Source organism: Molossus molossus, unplaced genomic scaffold (assembly GCF_014108415.1).
Source record: "Molossus molossus isolate mMolMol1 unplaced genomic scaffold, mMolMol1.p scaffold_m16_p_1, whole genome shotgun sequence".
NCBI lineage: Eukaryota > Metazoa > Chordata > Mammalia > Chiroptera > Molossidae > Molossus > Molossus molossus.
Window position 1 is genome coordinate 216,934,259 of NW_023425344.1, and position 18,959 is coordinate 216,953,217.

Below are 18,959 nucleotides of genomic sequence, written 5' to 3' on the forward strand. Positions count from 1 at the left end.
ATTTTGGAAATTAACCCCTTATTTGATGTATCATTGGCAAATATGTTCTCCTACACGGTGGGTTCCCTTTTCATTTTGATGCTGGTTTCTTTTGTTGTGCAGAAGCTTTTTAGTTTAATGTAGTTCCATTTATTTATTTTTTCCTTTGTTTCTCTTGCCCTAGGTGATATATTAGTTAAAATTCTGTTCCATGAGATGTCTGAGATTTTGCTGCCCACGATTTCTTCTAGGATTATTATGGCTTTTGAATTACAGATGACAGACTAACTGTAAAACATTAAATCTCACAATATTGACTTACATGATATAGTAGTATGAAGTTTGTACCATATAAAATTCAAACCATGAATTCAACAACTAAACTTATCTAAGTCCTGTTAAAAGACAAATCCACTGATCATGCTCTTGGATATTACAGTAATGTCAAATTACTATACAGATGTCTAAATGTTTACACTCAATTATAGTACTTACCTGTGACAGTATTGGTGGTCTTTATCATCCACAGACCATACTTTGAGCAGCACTGGTTTAGACCACTGTATATGTAGGTCAATTTCTGAACAACCTATTCTACTTCATTGATTTATATGTCTACTCTTACATCAATAGCTAAATTGATTATCACAGTTTTATGGTTAAAGTGAACTTTGTCCTTTCAAAAAATTTTATTTTAGTCCATTCTAATTTCTAAATTTACACAAATATATGCATTAAGACCATCCCCTTAATTTTTTTGAACATATTTGCCTTTAATTCTTTGAACATATTTATTTGTAATAACTGCTTTAAAGTCTTTGTCTCATTAATCTAACATCTGGATCACTGTATGTCAGTTTCTGTTGACTACTTTCTGTTTGCTTGAGTAGAAGTCCCAGTTTTCTGTTTCATAATATTCTACTTTATACTGGACAGGGTAAACGATTTAGAAGCTCTGACTTCTGTGACCTTCCTGTGGATCGTGTCATTGATTCAAGTTTACTGTTTGATTACCAGCTGAACACCTTGAACTTGTATATGCTCAGTCTTGTATTTTATTAGTGAAGATATCTGAGAATTTTTAAGGTTGGGGTTTTCTGAGGTCTCAGGTGAATTGCCCACCATGTTAAAACGTTTACAAGTTTTCTACAATATGACTGGGCTCAATCCCATAGCAGCTGCAATCGGGTAAGCCTCATGTTGGTCTTGCCCTGCCCATGCACAGTTTACCCTGTTGCCAAGAACCCACCAGAAAACCCTCTGTGCAGTGTCTTTCCCCAGATATTCCAATGATCTAAGCTGCCAGGAGGCCCTGACATCTGACTCCTCAGCCCAGCATAACTGCCATGCTCTATTTGGACTCTGGCTCACTGTGCTGTGGTCAGAATGTTAAGCAGGCAGGTATAGGTAGCTGGTCTGATTACGGGTCTCCCCTTCAGTTCCTCAGCTCTCAGGGGTTGCACTCTTGTGTTGCCTATTGGGCAGTGTCTGAATACAGTTGCTCCATATATTTATAAGAAGAGGACTGAGTTAATAGATTTATTTTCTTTATAGATACTAGCTTTAATGATCAGATTAATTCATATTCCTAAGCTAATACTATCTAGTAGAAGTTTCTGCAATGATGCAAATGTTTTACACTTGTGCTGCCCAATAAAGGCGCTACTAGGCCCATGCGGTTGTTCAGCACTTATAATGTGGCTAGGGCAATTGAAGAACTGGATTTTAAAATATAATTAAATTTAAATTTAAATGATCATATGAGGATCATAGCTACCATATTGGAAAATATAGTTTCTAAGTAATAGCAATAAAAATCACTTAATCCAAGTGAGAACAACTGTTTTATTTGGGTATCTTATCTTGATATTGTCACTTGAGCCAGTTTTGTAGCTAGCTTTGTTTGTTTTCTTATCATTTGTTTGGTTCTCAGATAACTGCTTAGCCCAGTCACTATAACTCATTCTTTCTCAGACATGTGTGTTCTTCTGATAGTTCTTTTTCTGCACTGCATCTGACATAATGCCATTCTTAACCGATCACTCTTCTTTTCTTCCTTTAGCCTCTTTATCTGACTCTGATCCAGAGTTTTGATCTAAAAAATTTTAGGGTAAGTAGTAGAATACTAGGTCTCTTTTTTATTTTTGTTGAATTTATGTAGGTTTCAGATGTGCAATTCTATAGTACATCATCTGTTTATTGTATTGTGTGTTCACCACCCCAAGTCAAGTCTCCTCCCATCACCATTTATTCCTCCTTTACTCTCTTCTCCCTCCTCACCCTCCTTTCCCTTTAGTAATCACTGTGCTATTGTCTGTGTCTTTTGGTTTTATTTGCTTAATCCTTTCACCTTTTTAACCTAGCCCCTCCAGCCCCCTCTTCACTGATAGCTGTCAATCTGTTCTCTGTCTCCATGAGTCTGTTTCTATTTTGTTTTCCAGTTTATTTTGTTCATTATGTTCCACATATAAGTGAAATCATATGGTATTTATCTGTCTTCTCTGAGTGGTTTATTTCACTTAGCATAATACTCTCCAGGTCTATCCACACTGTCACAAAAAATAAGATTTCCTTCTTTTTTATGGCTGAGTAGTATTCCATTGTGTAAATGTACCACCACATTTTTATCCATTCATCTGCTGATGGGTACTTGGGCTGCTTCCAATTTTAGCTATTATAAATAATGCTGCAATGAACATAGGGGGTGTATATATTCTTTTAAATTCGTGTTTCAGGTTTCTTTGAACGTATTCCCAGAAGTGGAATTGTTGGGTCATAGGCAGTTCCATTTTTAACTTTTGAGGTAACTCCATACTGCTTTCCACAGAGGCCACACCAATCTGTATTCCCATCATTAGTCCATGCAGGTTCCCTTTTCTTCACATCCTTGTCAACACTTGTTGTTTGCTGATTTATTGATGTTGGCCATTCTGACAGGTGTGAGGAGGTGATATCTCGCTGTGGTTCTAATTTTCATTTCACTGATGATTAATAATAGGTCTCCAATAAATAGAAACTGTGTTCCAATCATCCTTAAAACCACAATAGCACTATGTGCTGTGCCTCATTATGGCTATCTGTTTTACTCTCTATTTTGATGTTTTGACTCAGAATAAACTGGAGGTTGGCATTTTAGGAGAGGGTCAGAATTTAGATAAACATTGTTTGGGATTACTTGGATTTATCAAGAAACATAGATAATCAGACCAAAGTCTATGATTTCTTCATATTGATCTAAATATATGCCATTAGAATATTATGCTAAAACTAAATCATTTTTATTTCTAGCTATTTTTTAAAATTCATAATTCAATGTGCAAGTAAAAGTATAACTAAGCATAAATTTTAATCTAATTGGCCACTCCATTGCAAAGACAGGAGTGTTTGTCCATTAGATTTCAACATCTACCTGCTGGAAAGTAACATAAATATAATGACATGAAACCTATATATAAAAATGTACAGATTATAAGAGAACTAGACATGTCTACCTAACAAATGAAATGACAACAAATTGCTTGTAGTCACAAGCTCTTGAAATTTTTTGCTTGCAAGATTCTGTGTGTGAGAGAGAGAAGGTGGGGGGATGGGGGAAATCATGATTAATTAATCTACAATTTGTTTATGTAAAATAAATAAAATATTCCATTTACATAGACTATGATGATCTATTTTTTCATTTTGAGTATGATAATTGTACATCATAAATGTGCACTATATTGTCTGATCATTTTATGTTATAATACTCATTATAATTCATATAATTGTATATGAATATTTATTTATATACAATTATTACCCTCCATAGTTTATTGTTTTGTGATATAATCATGCTTTAAAAGTTAAAAATATTAAAGAAAGATGACATAGTTGACTCATGCATTTCAATGCTCCAGGACATTTGTCACCATTGAAATACACTAACAAAATATTTCTATAAATATAAATGGTGATGAGAAAGATAATTATAGTTATTATTATCTAAAACATAATGTTGTGGGTGGAAATGAGATTCTTCTATGGGATCATGAGAAAAGCATTTCAAGGATCCACACAGGGAGATTGACATGTAGCAAGGTCATTTATCTGTGACCTAATATGAAAAGAGTTCCTCCTCCTGGCTTCCCAATGTCCCATCTCCCTTCTTCCCACAGTGGAAAAAGTCCAGTCTCCTCTTCTGCAAGACCAAGGCAGAAGCCAGTGCCCCGAGTTTCTACATCATAGTCTTTGGATGCCCTCGCTACATGGTCACGTGTTCGTGGGCTGGAGAGAACACGAACTAATTAACGGGGCAGGGCGAGTGAGGGGCCCAAGCAAGAGAGAGAGCGAGCGCGCGCTACTTTGCTAACTTGGAATTATGCATTCTCAGCCTTGGGAAGAACCAGAAGCTTATTAAAAAATAACTAACCAGTTTCCCAGACTTTAGCAGGCTTCTGATGGCCAGTGGTCTTTTTCCCGGGTTAGACTGGCAGGCCTCTAGGGTCCAACCCCTCCCCCTTTGTTTTACCCCTTCCCCAGTGACCTGCAGAGAATGGACCAGTGGTTCCCTTGGGGGATGTGAAGCTGTAGCTTCCTGGTTAAGTAAACAGGCTTATGCTTCCCAGATGTCCATGCTCAACAATGTCCCCCCCTTTGCTTCGTTCCCATCAATAATTAGCTAACAAAAGTAACAATAGGACTCAAAGTGACTATGAAGTAGTATTTTCCAATTTCTATAATGAAAACAAAGCCACTGCTATTTCAAAGAAAGAAAAAAAAAAAAGGCCACCATCTTCTGTTTCATGACAAACTCCTTATAATCAAACCTACTGCCTTAAATTTATGTGTATTTTTTCTCATTCTGTGATCAGTGGAAATTTATATTGTAAAACAGTTATAATTCAGATAACATTTGGTTCCTATTAAAACCATAGAAAATTGGTAGCATTTTGTTTGACATTTTCTTATTGAAACATTGAGACATTTAGCCGACAGATTCTTTATTAATAAAGAATTCATACACTTTTTCTCTCTCTTATCCTTCACGGTACCTAGTTTGGTATTTTGCATAAAGTACTCGAGTTATTTGAAATGACACAGATCTGCCAACTCACCCATTTAAAACGTAGAAATCTGGACCTGTCTCCCTAACAGCCAGAACTCACTATAGGCCCTCTCACTCTATGCTTTATCCCAGCACAGATTTCAATTTAAGCTCCTTAGGTTTCTTAATCTGCCTGCTGACTATTCCCAGGTGGAGGCCCTTGATTGCTCAGACCCCTCTGTTGTGACTGGTCAACACAATATGTGGTAACTATGAAACACCTGAGGTCGTATAAGCTCTTTGGTTATACCATGTAATAGAGAGAGACTCTACACAGATAAATGTACCCCATGAGAGAAGTGGAGGGAATAGGAAGAAAAGAGAAAGTGAGGATCAGCTCAGTGTTCACGGCATTTAAAAGATTTGGAGAACAAAGCAAAGTAGAGAAGGAAAAGACTTGAGGAGGAAAATTATGCTTCAGATTTTTGCTTCAGAATGACATAAATAAATTTAATTTATAAACTTAACTTTGCTGACCTTGTGATAGTTTTTACTTATTTAATCTCATTTAACATGGTTGCCAGGGATGGGAATTGAGACGGGATTGACGACAAGGAAAATATGAGGAAGTGCGGGGTATAGTGATGAAGTTTTGTAGAAAGGACTGAAAGGAAGGATCTTGGCCAGCAAGCAGTCCTCTTGCAGAGAAAACTAGAATTTAGGTTGTGGCTTGATGAAATTACTCCCTGCAGCTACCTGGTTTATAACTTCTCTCTTCATGGCTCATGTCTTTGGACTTCCCTTTTCCATGAAATTAAAGTAAAAAAACAAGTTTCTTCTAATTCCTGACATTCCAAATACCTATGTACATGATTTAAGAACAATGATTAAGGATTGTTGTTGCCAAAAGATGTGTCCAGCCTTACCACCGATGTCAGTTATTCCATTATTGAGATAGCCAAATTAGGACATATTTTAGAATAAAGGCAATTCTATAATTAGAATCAATAGAAATAAGGGATTCCATACATGGCTGTCATTCTTACCAGAGTTTTCAATATCCCAAAGAGACAGAAAATAATATTTTTAGTTTTCAGCCATATTATTTACATAATGGTGTCGAGAAAACTCTTGAACAAAGGCACCAGTTTAAGCAGTGACACGTTCAAACCCTTGACTTATAAACAAACTCGTGAAAAATAACTTCTTTGTATGTTAGGAACCAGCAATAACTAAGATTGGATTGAGACACTGAATGCTTGGAGCAGTAATTTGAAGAAAAAACATTTTGACTGCTAAGCATCTTGCACATACAAAATGCTGGATGCTAATGATGATTATCTGAGACATTTTGATGACTTAAGCTCATTACTATGATTCATAAAAAGTAATTATCAGTCATACTTAACATGATAGACATTCTCATGCTAACCACCCTAAAGAAACAAAGTCTGGTTTAGCTTATTAGCTTGTGTCTATAGTAGCACAACTGATTTGATTTAGTGTAAACATTGGCTTGGTGTTAACCATTCATCAGTGTTTTGTTTATATAATTTAATTTTATGAGAAACAAACTTTCCACGCTCATTAATCTGGCTCAGGCAATCAAATTCATTTATTGCTTCTATTGTCAACCTTTAAATAATTATTTATGAATGGACTGACTCTAATTTTATAATTGTATCACGTACAAGCAAAATTTCCAGTTCTGCTATTCAGTTTTACTTCTAAAAGCACAATTAAATAAAAATTAACTAGAACTCTGACTCATAATGTAGCAAGACTGATCAAGGTAAGGTTTGTCTTAAATAAAGGAATTCTAATATTTTCCTGGTGTGAGTTAAACTTTGAAAGACTTCTCCTTTCTGACTAGGACAATGGAATGGAAATGGCTCAAAGAATGCACAGCTAGCCCTGGCCAGTTTGGCTCAGCGGTTAGAGCGTCGGCCTGCGGTCCGGAGAGACCCGGGTTCGGTTCCCGCTAAGGGCACGTACTTCGGTTGCAGTTTGTCCCCGGCCCTGGTTGGTTGTGCGGGTGGCAGCCACTCAATGTGTCTCTTCATGTCGATGTTTCTCACTCTCTCTCCCTTCCTCTCTCTCCTTCCCACTCTATCTGTACAAAAAATGGAAAAAATATCCTCGGGTGAGGATAAAAAATAAATAAATAAATAAATAAAAGAACGCACAGCTAGGAAATATAGAACATGCATGCATTTAAGGAGTAAATCTGGTTAATCATAACACTTTGCAATGTGTTGTCCTTTCTTTGCCAAAATATGCTTTGAACAACCAAAGAAATTTTGTGGTTATTTTCACAGTAATAAACATGAGAATAAATTTACATTGAGCTGACTGGATCACTTAATTTCGGTCCTGCTGTGACCTTTCTGCCATATTTGCAAGGTGGTTAGCTGAACTAGGATACTGAAATACCCTCTAGAGCAGTTCATCTGTGCTTTTAATCCCATCTGTTGAACGTTTTTGTTTTTCAAATATTTTAATTTCAAAACTCTTTGTTGTTTGATTTTTTGATATCTTTGTTTTCAGATCAATCAGCTTTTTCTTTAAGAATGCAGTATCCTTTTAAATCTCTTTGATCATACCCATTAAAATTATTTTTCTTTCTCGTAGTTATCTCTAATTTTTCAGGGGTATTTGTTCTGTTACTTCACATCAGCCTTCTTGTGTTCTGTTTATTTTCCTCAAATATTTGGCAATATTTGTTTGTTCATTTATAATGGTTAATGAAAGGTAGCTGGCTTGAATACAAAATACAAAAATATTTCTGAAGAAATAAATGACTATGTTTATTAATAAACAGAAATCCTGTTTCCAGGTTTCACAATATTGTTTTTTCCTCCTTTCATATTTTTACCTGCCAATATGAATTAAAAATTAAACACATTTTTGGAAAGTAATAGTTTAAAATTTAAATATATAGAAATAAAAGAGTAATAGAGGGGCTTTAGGCTTCTAGACATTTTGGAATAACTGATATAGAATAGAAGCCCAGGAAGTGAAAATATGGGGAAAAATTAGTTCTTCAGTGACCTGTGGGACTATATAAATAATATATAAAGGTTAATTAGAGTCCCAAAGGAGAAAGTGTCAAGCAGAAAAAGAAAAGTATTTTTTTAAATGGTTGAAATTTTTCAAATTTGATTAATTCTAGTATCCAAGAAGCTTGATGTGCTCCAAGTAAGAAAAACATATTTTAAAGAGCACACCAACAGGTATTATTATCAATTTACCAAACAAGTGATAAAGAGAAAAACCATATTAACATGTTAAAATTTTTGAATTCATTGATATCTATGAGGCAATCCACTCATCACCTGCAGAATACATAATCTTTTCAAATGCAAACAGAAAAATCCACCAATATAGAGATTTTGCTGTGCATAGCTATTTCATTGAAATATGATTGACATGCAACAGTTGTAGATATTTAATGTGTACAACCTGGTGTGTTTAAAGACTCATTAGTTTAAAATAAATAAGGAAAGGGCAGGGAGGGGAGAGGGAGAGGGGAATCAGTGGGGGAAAAAAGGAGAATCATCTGTAACAAAAATTAATCAATAAAAAATAATAAATAAATAAATAAATAAATAAATAAATAAATAAATAAATAAAATATCCCATAATTATAAAAAAAATAAAATAAAATAATATGGAGTATGTATTCTGATTACAAAATATTTAAAATAGAAATAAATAGCAAAATAATTCTCAAGCCCGGCCGGTGTCGCTGTGATTGAGCGTTGACCCATGCATCAAGAGGTCACTAGTTTGATTCCCAGTGAGGGTGCATGCCCAGGTTGTGGGCCTGATCCCCAGTAGGGGGCATGCAGGAGGCAGCCAATCGATGTTCTCTCTCATTATGTTTCTATCTCTCCCTCTCCCTTCCTCTTTCTCTAAAAATCAATAAAGAAATAATAATAATAAATAATAATAATTCTCAAAAATCTGCTAATACTTAGACAATATATGACAAATTTTTTAAAAGCCTATGGATCAACTGGTAAGTAATAAAGTAATTCAAAATATATTTTGGGAAGAATGATAATAAAAATACATCAAATCAAAATTTGTGAAATGCACCTAAAGCAGGAATAAGAGGAAAATATGTAACTTAAAAAAAACTTACATTAGAAAAGAGAAAAGGCTTAAATCTATGATTTAAAATTCCACCCTAAAATCTTTGAAAAAGAAGAGAATATTAAACCAAAAATAAGCAGAAGGAACGAGACTAGAAAGGAATGAACAAATGAGAAAATAAAGCAATAAAATCAAAACAGTCTTTTGAAATATTAATAGATTGAGTAAAAAGGAACACAGAAAGAAAGAGGGAGGAGGAGGAGGAGAAGGAGGAGGAGGAGGAGGAGGAGGAGGAGGAGGAGGAGGAGGAGGAGGAGGAGGAGAGGAGGGCCCTGGCCAGTTTGGCTCAGAGGATAGAGCGCTGGCCTGCGGTCCAGAGAGACCGGGGTTTGGTTCCTGCTAAGGGTGCGTACCTCGGTTACAGTTTGTCCCCGGCCCTGGTTGGTCATGTGGGTGGCAGCCACTTGATGTGTCCCTTTCATGTCAATGTTTCTCTCTCTCTCTCTCTCTCTCTCTCTCTCCCTCCTACTCTATCTGAACAAAAAATGTAAAAATGTCCTCGGGTGAGGATAAAAAAAAAAAAGAAGAGAGGAAAGGAGGAATGGGAGGGAGAGGAGGAATGAAGAGACACATAAATGACAAATATCAGCAATATTAGGAATAAAAGAATGAATATCTCTATAGATACTACAGATAATAAAAAGATAATAATGACAATTTAGCTCAATTTTGCCAATAAATTTGTCAATTTGGATGAAATTTATAAAATCTTCAAATAACACAATTTATTAAAATTGACAACAGAAGAAATAGAAAATAATAACCCAATAATTATTAAAGAAATTAAATTTATAATGCAACAGTGTTCACAAGAAAACTCTAAGACAACATTATTTTACTGTTGAATTCTATCAACATTTAAGAATAAATAATGTCAATTTTATATAAACTCAGCATTTGGAGGTATAAGGAACAATTTCAACAAATTTACTGAGGTAAGCATTACTGGGCTGTCAAAACCAGACAAATACATTAAAAGAAAAAGTTATAAATAAATATTGCTGATAAATATAGCAAAATTCCTTAACAAATTGAACCCAGCACTATATAAAACGGATAATTTTTCCTGGCAAGTTTGGCTCAGTGATGAGAGCGTCAGCCCACAGACCAAAGGGTCGTGGGTTCGATTCCTGGTCCTGGGTTGCAGGTTTGATCCCAGGCCTCTGTCAGGGTCATGCAGGAGACAACAAATAGATGTGTCTCTCTTGCATTGATATTTCTCTCTCCCTCCCTCCCTTCCACTCTCTCTAAATATCAGTGGAAAAATATCCTCAGGTGAGGATTAACAACAACAAAGAAAAAGGTAATTCATTATAATCAAGTTGTATTTATTGCAAAATTAGCTTAACATTTAAAAAAAAATCAATCAATGTAAGTCACCATATTCACAGAGAAAAGGAAATGTTTTACCAATTCCATAGTTGCAAAGGTAATATTTGTCAAACTGAAACCCATACTCCCTGAAAACTAGGACTAGAAGGGAATGCTCTACTTGATAAAGGATATTTGTGCAAACTTTGTTCTTAAGGATGAAAGAAAAAACTTCATTTAGTTTAAGAATGAGCAGGCACATGTGCTCCCTTCACTTCAACACTATACACAGAAGTTGCTAAATTAAAGTTAAAAAAAAGAAAAGACCTAACAATAGCACAAAAATAAGTAGAACAGTATTTGTAGACAACATGATGTGCATCTAAAAATCCAAAGGGGTAAATGCTATTAGAACTAATAATTTAATTTGGTAAGTTTTCAGGGTACAAGATCAATATATAAAAATCAAGCTTTGGTCTGGCCGGTGTAGCTCAGTGGTTGAGTGTTGACCCATGCACCAAGAGGTTGTGGTTTGATTCCCGGTCAGGGCACATGCCCAGGTTGTGGTCCTGATCCCCAGTGGAGGGCATGCAGGAGGTGGCTGATCAATGTTCTCTCTCATCAATGTTTCTATCTCTCTCTCTCCCTCTAATCAATAAAGAAAAAAAAAGGTTTGGGGTTGCTTCTTTTTGTATATACCAGCAGTGAACAATTGAAAAAGGAAACTAAGAAAAAACTAGTTGAAGTCCATATACCCGACAAAAGACCTTTATCCGCAATATGTAGAGAACTCTTATAACTCATTAATGAGGCAAATTACTAAATTAAAAAATGGGTAACAAGAACCTTCAGTTTTGAAGCTGACATGTAAAGACCTTCGAAATAATCCTTCCCATCTCGTGAGAAAACACCTAACAGTCTAAAGATCAACAACTCTTAGATCCATCAGAAAACTGAGGTCACAAGACAAACTGCTCCTCTGAAATTTGGGGACAGGCAGATACAGAGGATCACAGCTGGAGCCGGTATCAGTGGGAACACTTCTTTTTTTCTTTTAGTGGGAACACTTTAAACTGCAGTTGGTAAATTGCTGGACACTCAACACAGAGTAGCTTGAAGTTAAAATTTCCAAGGGGGCCCAGTTTTAAGTGGGTCCTTATACTTTCATGAGTTTTACCTCCAAGAACTCCACCACATTCTCACTCTGAAGATCAGGAAAACAAAAATGCCCTGTGCTTTCAGAATGGATAAAAATGGTAGTCCTACACAATGGAATGATATTCAACAATAGAAAGAAAGAAACTACTCTATGTACAAGAATATGTGTGACTACAATTAACATTATAGTGAATAAAATAATCTAGACACAAGGGTCCATATAGTAGGATTCCATTGATATGAAATTCTCATCTGTAGTGATAGAAGCAGGTCATTGGTTGCTTGGGGCCAGGAAAGGAAAATTGAGCAAAGACCTCTTAGGGCACGTTGTGCAGTGAAGGAAGTGTAGTTATATAGATGTATCAAAACTCACCAAACTATTCACTTAAAACAAGTGTGCTTTATGTAAATTATATTTCAATGAAATTGACTGTAAAAATACTAGCATGCATTTTGGGTGGAAGAGAAGATTGAAGAGGTGATTCTATAATTCAAATTAAAAAAAAATAAGGATGTCCAGAAAAATTCCGAATTATAAGAATAATCATGAGCTGGCATAACAGTGGTCTCCAAATTTCCAGAAATTAAAATACACAAAGTCCATGTCTTACAATAAGATTAATTATATTATCTTAAAGAAAAATTTAAATTATACTTCTGAAAAGACAGGATTGATAAAATGTCAATATAAAATATGTTAAATAAAATATTTTAACATATAAACATTCCTACCATTATATATGTTATGCTTGACTCACTAATTTAGCCTAAACATTGCAATAGCACAATAACACAAATGTGTTTAATTAAATTTAAAACATTTTTCTTGGATTATAGACTGGCATAGAAGACAGGTTGATGTGAAAACAGTTGGTCAACCATGAATCCAATGAGCAAAAATGTTGGTTGATTTTTAAATGAACAGTAAGCTTAGTAAAATTCACAATTATTAAGCTAACAGTATGCATTAAATATTAAACTATTACAAAGGATTGTTACAAAGCCTGCTGTAAAATATATCATGTATCTCATTTCACATGGAAATGAATAAACACCTTAATCTTTAATATAATATGGAATCTGATTGGATTTATTTCTGTTTAGTATTGGTCCAGAATAGATCTAGCTGAAGGGTTAGAAGAATAAGAAACTCTTCAGAATAAAAGACAGACTGTTTCAGCGTCTTCTATTCTAAATCTGTCTTCTCTTTCGCTCTCATATATATGTGTGTTTGTGTGAATATACTTATTAATTTCTTTAGTTATCTATATATAAATTCATGTATAAATATGTAAAACATGCACATATATGTTTTACATATGAATTACATATAGAGTTAAAGAAAATCTTCACATCTAGGTAGAAAAACATTTTGTCAGTGACAGAAAAAATGTGTATTAAAACATGTTCCAGTGGAAGTTAGATTATTATGAACTCAATGAACTGTCTATTCTGGAATATTCAAATCTAATAAGTCCATAAAGCCAGTAAGAATGAGAAAAGGGACTGAATTTGGTTCACCACATTGAAAGGAAAAAAAGTAAACTAGGACTCCTGTTACACTATTTAGTAAATATTCTTTTGAGTAGTGAATTTCACCTGTAAAATATACTTATTTTTAATAAATTTTTAATTAATGAACACCACACACACGCATATCTAAATGTGTCTTTATTTGGACAAAATTTGTTCCTTAAGTTTGGTAATTCAGAGGTTTTTAATGCGCTTTGGAAGGGCATGATTTCCCAATTACTTTTTCAATAACAGAATTGCAAATCACCAGTTCTCCATTTCCATGGAATGAAGAATGATTTCTGGCAGGTGACTATGGATAACCTAGGTTCGCAGTCTGATTTCTTGTTTAGCTCTGAGCCTGTGAAGTCACTTACTGTCCCTTCAGCATACTCATCTCTAAAATGGAGATAATAACTCTGGCCTTGAAAAGGCTGGTAGTGAGGCAACAAAATAATAAGTGTAAAGAATTTCTTAAAATGTGGTTTACTTTTTTGAAAAAGGAGATTAAATAAAAACAGTAGCTTTATTTAAAACTACTGTTTTTCACCTTTTATTTTTGCTTTTATTTGATTATATTCTTTAGAGGAAGATTTGTAGGTTTCTTTCTTGTTTTAAGACCTCACTATTCTAATCTTAGTGCATTATCTATACTTTCTTTTATTGTAGGTAAAGTGAATATTTAAATGTTTACATCTAGAAACATCTATAATAAGCACTTAACGTATTAATAAATCAGCCAGGAATCATAGAATTTTTAATCAACATTGGAGTTATGCCAGCTTAGCCTCCTCAGGTGCATACAGTTGATAGGTAGATATTCTAAATTCATTTTTGTGATTTCCATTTTAAAGATGATTGCCAATATCCCTGAATATGGGAACATAGGCATCAAATTAAGTGCCAGGGCTGACAAGTAAAGTAGACTTTATATAGCAAATACCCAAATTAATTAGAGAAAGAGCATTATAAAAACAGTTTCAGAAAATATATTGAAAGGAAAGCCATAAAACCCTCCAGTGTCTGAGGTGATGACAGAAACCTGATTGATTACGCAATGCCCATCACCACCCCAGGCATAGTTGAAGCAAATCTCAATACAGCCTTTGCAAGGAATACGCTTTTTCAAGGTATGTAAAGTTTAAGTCTTTTCATATTTAATGGCATCTTTTACAATTTCCTCCTCTTAGACTCCATCCACTCCACCCCATTCACCACAACAACACATCCCCAAATAAGTAGCAGCAGCTATATCGGGAAAGATAGAAATGAGTCCAATTGTCTCTGATTTCCAAATGGAAAATATTTTTCTCTAGGGGCTCTCCTGTCATGCTCTTATCATTGAACAGGTACATTCTGATGCCATTTACACTAGAAAAAAGAAGACGGTACAATTATGATGTGTGATCAATGGTGAGGGAATGCTGGATGTTGGAGACAATACATTAAAATTAAGCAAAATCCCTAGTCAAGATGCTGCCCCATCCTTAGAGTCAAGATGCTGCCCACCCTTTGTTGTTGCTGTTGTGCTGCTCCTTTAATGGGTATACATCTACTCCAGACACACACATTTTTTCTTATTTCTTTCTCAATTTATTTAGTTTTTTGTTGTTTTTTTCTTTCAGACAAGCTACTCAGAGAAACTTTCTCTTCCCTCTGCTGATCACATAAGGCTCTGTTTCAGGCTCTCCCCCATGCTCCTGCTCTTCTGCATGTCCTCATCTAGTCTCTAGGCTACAACGACAAGTTAAGAGCCAATGACTCTCAAAGTTACATCATCAGTCCAGAGCTCTCTTATGAGCTATAATCTGCAGACCTAGACATGCAACAGCCTATTGGATAGCTTAGCTTGAATTGCCCCAGACCTTCAAGCTCCTCAGATAAATAAGATTGCCCATTATTATCCACCTCGGCCAAACCTCTCTCTTTCAGTTTTCACCACCTCAATGAGTGGTGTTACCCTTCTCCCAGGTGCCCAAGGCAGAACCCTAAAGATTTTTCTTAATGCCTTTTTCTATCTTGCCTCTGCTTATAATCACCAGGTTTGCCAATTCTACCCCCAATATATCTGTCAAATTAGTCCATATATCTCCATCCTCACAGCCACCACCTTACATTCAGTCCCCATCAGTTTTTGTGTAGATCATTTCAAAATGCCCTGGTCATACTCTCCCTACAATTTTATTGCCCCCCCCCCAAGTAATCCTCCAAAAAACTATCATAGTGATCTTTTAACACTGTAAATTCAGTCATGTCCATTTCCTGCTTAAAATGCTTCGGTGGTTTTTCAGGTGTCTTGAAGTTAAAATCCAAAATCATTAGCAAGAGCTTCTCCAAGAGCTGGTCCCTGTCCAACCTGTCCAGCCCCATGTCCGATTATTCCCTACCACCCACCTTGCACTGCAGACATAACAAAGTACAGTATTTGCAATTCTAGGAAATCGCCCACTCTCAATCACTGCCCTCTCTTGGACAAAGTCTTCCCTCTGCCTAGAATGTTCTTGATCTCTTTCTTTGATTGTTTAGCTCCTACCTATAATTAACAAATGTGACTTCTGTCCAAATGTTACTTCCTCTGGAAAGCTGTCTCTGACTTTTTCTTTATCCTCGCCACTTAGAATAGATAAGCAGCCCTTCCTCTTAGCTCCTGTATTATGAAGCTCTTACTATTTCAGTTCTATTCATTAAGAACTGAGTACATGCCAGGCATTGGGCTAAGAGCTAGAGGTATTCAAAGATGAAGACACAACTCTTCCCTCTGTCAAGTACTTGGTCTAGTCTAGCTCCCTTTCCACTCTGTGTAGTCTGTTCACATTCTCTTTAATTACCCTGTGAGTTTCTTGAGGCCAGGAAATCTTGGTCTCCAAAGTCTAGCCTGGTATCCAGCACACTCCATTTGCTCGATAAACATGTAAAGAATAGCTTCAGGCCCTGGCTGCATGGCTCAGTTGGTTGTAGGTTTGATTCCCAGTCAGGGTTCATACCTAGGTTACATGTTCCATCCCCAGTTGGGGCACAGCAAGAGGCAACCAATTGATGTTTCTCTCCCCCCTCCCCTTCCTCTCTACAAAATCAATAAAAACAGGATTTTTTTAAAAAAGAATAGCTTCAGCTTTACCATATGTGGAAGATAATTTCAGGGCCCTTAAAAATCCAGGTAGCATTTTTAAAATAAGCATGCCTTTCTGCAAATGGGCAGAGATATTAACTATATTTGCGGTAAAAATCTTCTGTGACTTGCTGCTCGGTCTCCCCTCTCCTCGCATCCCTCAGCATTTTGGCAGAAGCCCAGGCCGTGTCCAGGCGTTACTTCTGTAATGCTTCCTCTCAGTAGATGCCTTGGCTGAGTGGGAGGCAAGCCCCAGCTTTTCTATTAAATCAGGTCCTTATCTCTGACAGAATGCTCAACTCGGTTTTCTTATTTTGCATTCCAGTTGCTTTAACAGACATCCTAGAGCTTTTCTTATTAGCCCCCCTGGAACACTGTGACAGCTGTACACCATTAGTTTGGGCCTTGCTGGAGGCCTGCCAACACTGTGCCATGATCATGTGATTAATCCAATTCATGCAACAACCCAAATTCTGTATTTTTTATGGAGTTTTAATAGGGATGGTTGGGGAACAATGTATCTCAGAGCTACTAAAATTCATTTTTCCTTCCAATCAATGCCAGACTAAATTTTAACAATCAAAAAAGAAAAATATATGTATATTTCTTGCCTGATAAGGTAAATTGTAGATACTGTCTGGAAATATTTTGCAGAAAATAATTCTCCAAAATGCATATCTGTTGTTAGCTGCATGAACTGTGTGTACATGGGAAAAGGAAAGTGATGTAGGAAATGTCTATGCGCACCCCATCACCAGCCCCCGACTGACTGTGCTGGTTTCCTTCCCCACCAAAGAGGTGAATGTTAGCCATGGATTTCCAGAGCAGTGTTCCTGAGATTCTGGGTCTTGTTTAAAAGGACAGCATTCCCAATGGATCTCTGGAGAGTAAATCAAAGATTGAACACTTCATTGCTGTATTATGCTTTCAAAATTAAAAAGGAACACAAACAAGAGAAAAAAAATCATAATGTCTTTTTCATACATTACCTCAGTCAATATTAGCTACTCAAATAATTGATTGAATATGTAATAGAGAAAATACAAGGTTTTCATTGGACTTTGTATTCATATCAATTCTTAACTGCCTCTCCTATGATCTCACTTTTACCAGATATTGAAAGGAAAAGAAAATATTGCCATGCAAGATGACAGTCACTGCGGTACTAGGTTTAATTACTAAATTTCCCAAGAATATTTTATTTATTGTTGATAAATGTATTCAGTAAATTATTCTCATGTGACTACTTTATGACACATACTTTGGTGTTGAGAACACCAAAGTGTTAAAAATAGACATTTCCATACTTTCCAAGAACTTAAAATATAGAAATAGAGACTAGCATTAAACTTTTCTCCATATAAATAAGTATGATTATGATTTGTGATGAGTGTATTAAGTAAAAGTAAAGAATGTGAGACTAGAATGTGAGAACATACAGCGCTAGGCAGCATTCTCCTCCCCACCACCTACCCTGGCACAGATGTGGAGCAGTGCTCCGGGAAATGGTGTGAACTGACAATTCCTCAGCCCCAGGGTGGGCGAGCAGCCCACTGTTTTGCTGGAGTTGAGGTCCATGGGTGTGTTGGCCAGGTACCAGCTGGGGATCATCTTTCTAACAGCCAGGGATACCCCTGCCCTGGCCTAGAACTGTCTATGAGAGGCCACTGCCTGGGGAGGTCTGTTTTAGGTCTGACATAAGAAAATTTAGACCCATATGTGTGCTGTCTACAAGAGACCCACCTCAAAACAAAAGACTCACATAGGATGAAAGTGAAGGGATGGAAAAAAAAATTTCCAAGCAAATGGAAATGAAAAAAAGCTAGCATAGCAATACTCATATCTGACAAGATAGACTTCAAAACAAGGGCCATAATAAGAGACAAAGAAGGTCACTACATAATATTAAAAGAAACAATCCAACAAGAGGATATAACCCTGGTAAACATATACGCACCAAATACGGGAGCACCAAAATATATTAAAAAACTTCTGGAGGACTTCAAGGGAGAGATCAATAGCAACACGATCAGAGTGGGTGACTTTAACATGCCACTGACACCACTGGATAGATCTTCTAGACGAAAAATTAACAGGGACATAGAGTCCTTATAAGACAAACTAGATCAGTTGGACTTGATATTTACAGAACATTTCACCCCAAAGCTGCAGAATATACATTCTTCTCAAGTGCACATGGGTCATTATCAAAGATAGACCACATGTTAGGACACAAAGCAAGTCTCTACAAATTCAAGAAAATTGAAATCATATCAAGCATCTTCTCAGATCACAATGGCATGAAACTAGAACTCAATTACAATAAAAACACACAAAAACATTCAAACACAGGAGGATAAATAGTATGTTATTAAACAACAAATGGGTTACTAATGAGATCAAAGAAGAAATTAAAAAATTCCTGGAAACCAATGAAAACAAACAAACAACAACACAAAATCAATGGGACCCAGCAAAAGTTGTCCTGAGAGGGAAGTTTATAGCACTACAGGCCCACCTCAAGAAACAAGAAAAATCTGTAATAGACTATCTAACCTCACAACTTAAAGATCTAGAAAGCAAACAAAAAGAAAAACTCAGAGCAAGTAGGAGGAAGGAAATAGTAAAGGTCAGAGCAGAAATAAATGACATAGAGACTCAAAAAACAATTCAAAAGATCAATGAAACAAAAAGCTGGTTCTTTGAAAA